The sequence below is a fragment of the Leptonychotes weddellii genome, chromosome 3 (genome assembly GCF_054177405.1).
Source record: "Leptonychotes weddellii isolate Sample4059 chromosome 3, ASM5417740v2, whole genome shotgun sequence".
NCBI lineage: Eukaryota > Metazoa > Chordata > Mammalia > Carnivora > Phocidae > Leptonychotes > Leptonychotes weddellii.
In genome coordinates this window covers 100,717,550-100,724,103 of record NC_138371.1, presented here as the reverse complement: position 1 = coordinate 100,724,103, position 6,554 = coordinate 100,717,550, and the positions used below count along the sequence as shown (strand labels likewise).

The 6,554-nt window shown below is 39.0% G+C and overlaps 1 long non-coding RNA gene across 1 annotated transcript in view; it reads right to left on the bottom strand.

Annotated features, from left to right (window-relative positions):
- Positions 1 to 590: 590 nt before the first annotated feature.
- The window catches only part of LOC145720593 (uncharacterized), a 69,805-nt gene continuing 63,841 nt past the window's right edge, over positions 591 to 6,554 (bottom strand). The window contains exon 2 of the long non-coding RNA XR_014143675.1: positions 591 to 812. This is a non-coding gene — a long non-coding RNA (uncharacterized LOC145720593). The remainder of the gene's footprint in view (positions 813 to 6,554) is intronic.

Here is a 6,554-nt window from a genome sequence, read left to right as displayed (position 1 = left end):
TTGCATCCATGTTCATCAAGGATATTGGTCTGTAATTCTCCTTTTTGATGGAGTCTTTGTCTGGTTTGGGGACCAAGGTAATGGTGGTCTAATAAAATGAGTCTGGAAGTTTTCCTTTTTCTATTTTTTGGAACAGTTTCAGAAGAATAGGTATTAATTCTTCCTTAAATGTTTGGTAGAATTCCCCTGGGAAGCCATCTGGCCCTGGGCTCTTGTTTTTTGGGAGATTTTTGATGACTGCTTCAATTTCCTTAGTGGTTACAGGTCTGTTCAGGTTTTCTATTTCTTCCTGGTTCAATTTTGGTAGTTGATACATCCCTAGGAATGCATCCATTTCTTCCACATTATCTAATTTGCTGGCATAGAGTTGCTCATAATATGTTCTTATAATCGTTTGCATTTCTTTGGTGTAGGCTTTGATCTCTTCTCTTTCATTCATGATTTTATTGATTTGGGTCTTTCTCTTTTCTTTTTGATAAGTCTGGCCAGGGGTTTATCCATCTTGTTAATTCTTTCAAAGAACCAGCTCCTAGTTTCGTTGATCTGTTCTACTGTTCTTTTGGTTTCTATTTCATTGATTTCTGCTCTGATCTTTATTATTTCTCTTCTCCTGCTGGGTTTAGGCTTTATTTGCTGTTCTTTCTCCAGCTCCTTTAGGTGGAGGGTTAGGTTGTGTATTTGAGACCTTTCTTGTTTCTTGAGAAAGGCTTATATTTCTATATACTTTCCTCTTAGGACCACCTTTGCTGCATCCCAAAGATTTTGAACAGTTGTGTTTTCATTTTCATTAGTTTCCATGAATTTTTTAAATTCTTCTTTAATTTCCTGGTTGACCCATTCATTCTTTAGTAGGATGTTCTTTAGCCTCCATGTATTTCAGTTCTTTCCAACTTTCCTCTTGTGATTGAGTTCTCGTTTCAAAGCATTGTGATCCGAAAATATGCAGGGAATGGTCCCAATCTTTTGGTTCTGTTTGAGAACTGATTTGTGACCCAGGATGTGATTTATTCTGGAGAATGTTCCATGGGCACTAGAGAAGAATGTTTATTCCGTTGCTTTGGGATGGAATGTTCCGAATATGTCTGTGAAGTCCATTTGGTCCAGTGTGTCATTTAAAGTCTTAATTTCCTTGTTGATCTTTTGCTTAGATGATCTGTCCATTTCACTGGGGGGGGGGAGGTTAAAGTCCCCCACTATTATTGTTTTGTTGTCAATGTGTTTCTTTGTTTTTGTTATTAATTGGCTTATATATTTGGCTGCTCCCATGTTAGGGGCATAGATATTTACAATTGTTAGATCTTCTTGTTGGATAGACCCTTTAAGTAGGATATAGTGTCCTTCCTTATCTCTTATTACAGTTTTTTCTGTAAAATCTAATTTTTCTGATATAAGGATTGCCACCCAGCTTTCTTTTGGTGTCCATTAGTATGATAAATGGTTTTCCACCCCCTCACTTTAAATATGGGGGTGTCTTTCGGTCTAAAATGAGTCTCTTGCAGACTGCATATCAATGGGTTTTGTTTTTTTATCCAATCTGATAGCCTGTGTCTTTGATTGGGGCATTTAGTCCATTTACATTCTGGGTAAGTATTGAAAAATATGAAATTAGTGTCATTGTATTGCCTGTAAGGTGACTGTTACTGTATATTGTCTCTGTTCCATTCTGGTCTATGTTACCTTTAGGCTTTCTCTTTGCTCAGAGGACCCATTTCAATATTTCTTGTAGGGTAGGTTTTGTGTTTGCAAATTCTTTTAGTTTTTGTTTTTCCCGGAAGCTTTTTATCTCTCCTTCTATTTTCAATGACACCCTAGCTGGATAGAGTATTCTTGGCTGCATATTTTTCTCATTTAGTGCTCTGAATATATCATGTGAGTCCTTTCTGGCCTGCCAGATCTCTGTGGATAAGTTTGTTGCCATTCTAATGTTCTACCATTGTAGGTTAGAGATCTATTCTCCCAAGCTGCTTTCAGGATTTTCTCTGTCTTTGAGACTCAGTTACTATTAGATGTCAGCGTGTTGACCTATTTTAATTGATTTTGAGAGGGGTTCTCTGTGCCTCCTGGATTTTGATGCCCTTTTCCTTCCCCATATTAGGGAAGTTCTCTGCTATAATTTGCTCCATTATACCTTCTGCCCCTCTCTCTCTTTCTTCTTCTTCTGGGATCCCAATTATTCTAATGTTGTTTTGTCTTATGGTATCGCTTATCTCTCGAATTCTGCCCTCGTGATCCAGTAGCTGTTTATCTCTCTTATTCTCAGCTTCATTATTTCCCATCCTTTGGTCTTCTAGATCCCTAATTCTCTCTTCTGTCTCATTTATCCTAGCAGTTAGATCTTCCATTTTTATTGCACCTCATTAATATCCTTTTTGATTTTGAACTTAGATTTTAGTTCTTTTATTTCTCCAGAAAGTGTTTCTCTAATAACTTCCATGCTTTTTTTATGCCCAGGTAGTATCTTTAAAATCATCATTCTGAACTGTAGTTCCAACATCTTACTAATGTCCGTATTGATTAGGTCCCTGATAATCAGTACTGCCTCTTGTTCTTTTTTTGAGGTGATTTTTTCCATGTTGTCATTTTGTCCAGAGGAGAATAGATGAATGAGAGAACAAAATGCTAACAGGGTAACAATGACTCCCCAAAAATATACACTAAAAAAATTCAGAAGGGACCTGAACCAGGGGAAAAGAAAGGGAAAGAAAGAAAGAAGAAAAAAAAGATAAAGAAAAAGATTTAAAAAAAAAGAATATGATCAACTATGATCAGGCTGGTGCATAGATCCATGCCACACACTAGATTTTGGGCTTATCTTGGTCCTTTAGAAGAAAGTGCCTCCCAAAATTTTAAAGAAAGTAAAACTTATATATGTACAAAAATAAGGTTAAATACAATGAAGGGATGGAATATGACTGTAAATATGAAAATTATAAAAGATTTTAGAAAAGGAATTTGTAAGATAAGAAGTTAGTTGAAAAAAGAAAGAAAAGGAATTAAAAAAATGGGTGGGAGAGAATGTGATCAGGCAGGAGAGTAGAACAAAACCATACACTAGAGATTTCGGCTATATTTTGGTCTGTTAGAAGAAACTGTATCCCAAAATTTTAGAGAGAACAACTTATATATATATACCAAAAAGGGTTATCTACTATGAAAGGATAGAATATAACTCTAAAAAATGAAAAATAAAAAAGATTTTTAAAAAAGGGATTGATAAGATGTTAGCTGAAAAAGGAACAAAGAAAAATTCAAAAAAAGAAAAAAAGAAAAAGGGAAAAAAAAGAAAATTAAAAAAATTAACTTTGAGAGACTAAAGAATCAGGGGGGGAAAAGCCATGAATTCTATGTGCAGTATTCCCCTAGTGCTGGAGTTCTGCCATTCTCATTGATTGGTAAACTTGGTCTTGGCTGGCTGTTCTTGCTGATCTTCTGGGGGAGGGGCCTGGTGCAGTGGTTCTCAAATGTCTTTGCCAGAGGTGGAATTTCCCGGCCCTTGCCGGGCTGGGCTAAGTAATCTGCTCGGGTTTGCTCTTGGTAGCTTTTGTTCCTTGCAAGATTTCTGTACAGATATGGAGGATGAGAGTGAACATAGTGGCCTCCTAATGTCTGACCTGGAGGAGCCAAGAACTCGGGGCCCCACTCCTCAGTGAGCCCCCAGAGAAAAGCAGTCAATCACTCACATCTCTCTGGTCTCAAGCCACACTCCGTGCTCACCCAGCCTATGACAGGGCATTTCTATCTCTGGCACACAACCCCGTTTGTAGTCTCCAAACCCAGCAGATTCCTGTGGTGTTCTCCTGCACCACTCCTCCCAGGGGTGGAAGGGGAGTCTCCCTGGATCTGCCACTTGTTGGGTCCCTGCTGGAAGAGCAGTGGCCCAACTGTGCCACAGATCACGGTTTATGGCAACCCTGAGCTGAGAGCCCACTCCTCAGCTCCGTCTCTGCAACCAGCTTCCCTGCTCCCATACCTGGGAGCTCTGCTGCACTCAGGCACCCCCGGTCTTTCTGTGACCCTGAGGGTCCTGAGACCACACTGTCCCAGTGAGAGTTCCACCCCCCACTTAGCCACTGGAGTGACGTCCCTCAGTGGAGCAGACTTGTAAAAGTTCCGATTTTGTGCTCCGCAGCTCTATCACTTGCCAGAAGCGGCCAATGGAGGCCCCCTCCCCGCCATCTATCCTCCCTAATATCGCCTCAGATTCACTTCTCCACAAATCCTACCTTCCAGAAAGTGGTCGCTTTTCTGTTCAGAGAGTTGCTGCTATTCTTTTCTTCAATCTCCTATTGAGTTTGTAGGTGTTCAGAATGGTTTGATCCTTATCTAGCTGAATTCCTGGGACCAGACGAAATTTAGGTATCCTACTCCTCCACCATCTTGCTCCTCCTCTATGTGGTATATCTTTTTCCATTCCTTTACTTTCAACTTTTGTATCTTTGTGTATAAACAGTGTCTTTAGTAGATGACATACGGTTGACCCTTGTTCTACTATTCAATCTGAAAATCTTTGTTTTTTGATTGAAATGGTTATTCACATTTAATGTTATTATTGATATGGTTCGATTTATGGTTGTCAGTTTTCCTTTTTTTAATGTATCTCATGCCACTTTTGTTCCTCTGCTCCACCTTTATAAATATTTTTATTTGATTAAATGGATATTTTCTACTGTAACACTTTAATTTCTTTAATAATTTAATTATATTTTAAAATTATTATTTTAGTAGCCACTTTGGGGCTTATTGTGTACATCTCAATTGACCAAAATCCATTTCTTAATTATACTAACTTAATTCTAGTAACATATAGAAACTTTACTTCTGAATAGCACCATCCCTTCACTCTACTTTTGTGATGTTATTATTATGTATATCTGTCTGTTAAAAACTCACTCTTCTAGTCAACGTTCTCCAGAGAAACAGCCTCTGTGTGCGTGTGTGTATGTGTGTGTGTAGCTGTCTTTAGTTCTTTAAATATATTTATATTTGTTAATAAATGTTTGTGTGCTAAGTCTCTTCAAAAATAGTTTTTTTATTGTTATTTTAATCCTCATATATTACATCATTAGTTATTGATGTAGTGTTCCATGATTCATTGTTTGTGCATAACACCCAGTGCTCCATGCAGAACATGCCCTCCTTAATACCCATTACCAGGCTAACCCATCCACCCACCGCCCTCCCCTCTAGAACCCTCAGTTGGTTTTTCAGAGTCCATCATCTCTCATGGTTCATCTACCCCTCTGATTTCCCCCTCTTCATTCTTCCCCTCCTACTACCTTCTTCTTCTTTTTTTTTTTCCTTAACATATATTGCATTATTTGTTTCAGAGGTACAGATCTGATATTCAACAGTCTTGCACAATTCACAGCACTTACCAGAGCACATACCCTCCCCAGTGTCTATCACCCAGTCACCCCATCCCTCCGACCCCACCCCCCACTCCAGCAACCCTCAGTTTGTTTCCTGAGATTAAGAATTCCTCATATCAGTGAGGTCATATGATACATGTCTGTCTCTGTTTGACTTATTTCACTCATAATAACACCCTCCAGTTCCATCCACGTCATTGCTAATGGCAAGATCTCATTCTTTTGATGGCTGCATAATATTCCATTGTATATATACACCACGACTTCTTTATCCATTCATCTGTCGATGGACATCTTGGCTCTCTCCACAGTTTGGCTATTGTGGACATTGCTGCTATAAACATCGGGGTGCACGTACCATTTCGGATCCCTACTTTTGTATCTTTGGGATAAAAACCCAGTAGTGCAATTGCTGGATCATATGGTAGCTCTATTTTCAACTTTTTGAGGAACCTCCATACTGTTTTCCAGAGTAGCTGCACCAGCTTGCATTCCCACCAACAGTGTAGGAGGGTTCCCCTTTCTCTGCATCCCCGCCAACATCTGTCATTTCCTGAATGTTAATTTTAGCCATTCTGACTGGTGTGAGTGGTATCTCACTGAGGTTTGATTTGGATTAAGCTGATGCCGAGCAATATTGAGCACTTTTTCATGTGTCTGTTGGCCATTTGTATGTCTCCTTTGGAAAAATGTCTGTTCATGTCTTCTGCCCATTTCTTGATTGGATCATTTTTTCTTTGGGTGAGTTTGATAAGTTCTTTATAGATTTAGGATTCTAGCCTTTTATCTGATATGTCACTTGTAAATATCTTCTCCCATTCTGTCGGTTGTCTTTTGGTTTTGTTGACTGTTTCCTTTGCTTTGCAAAAGCTTTTTATCTTGATGAAGTCCCAATAGTTCATTTTTGTCCTTGCTTCCCTTGCCTTTGGCGATGTTTCTAGGAAGAAGTTGCTGTGGCTGAGGTCGAAGAGGTTGCTGCCTGTGTTCTCTTTAGGATGTTAAGGGACTCCTGTCTCACATTGAGGTCTTTCAACCATTTGGAGTTTATTTTTGTGTGTGGTGTAGGGAAATGGTCCAGTTTCCTTCTTCTGCATGTGGCTGTCCAATTTCCCCAACACCATTTGTTGAAGAGACTGTCTTTTTTCCATTGGACATTGTTTCCTGCTTTGTCAAAGATTAGTTGAA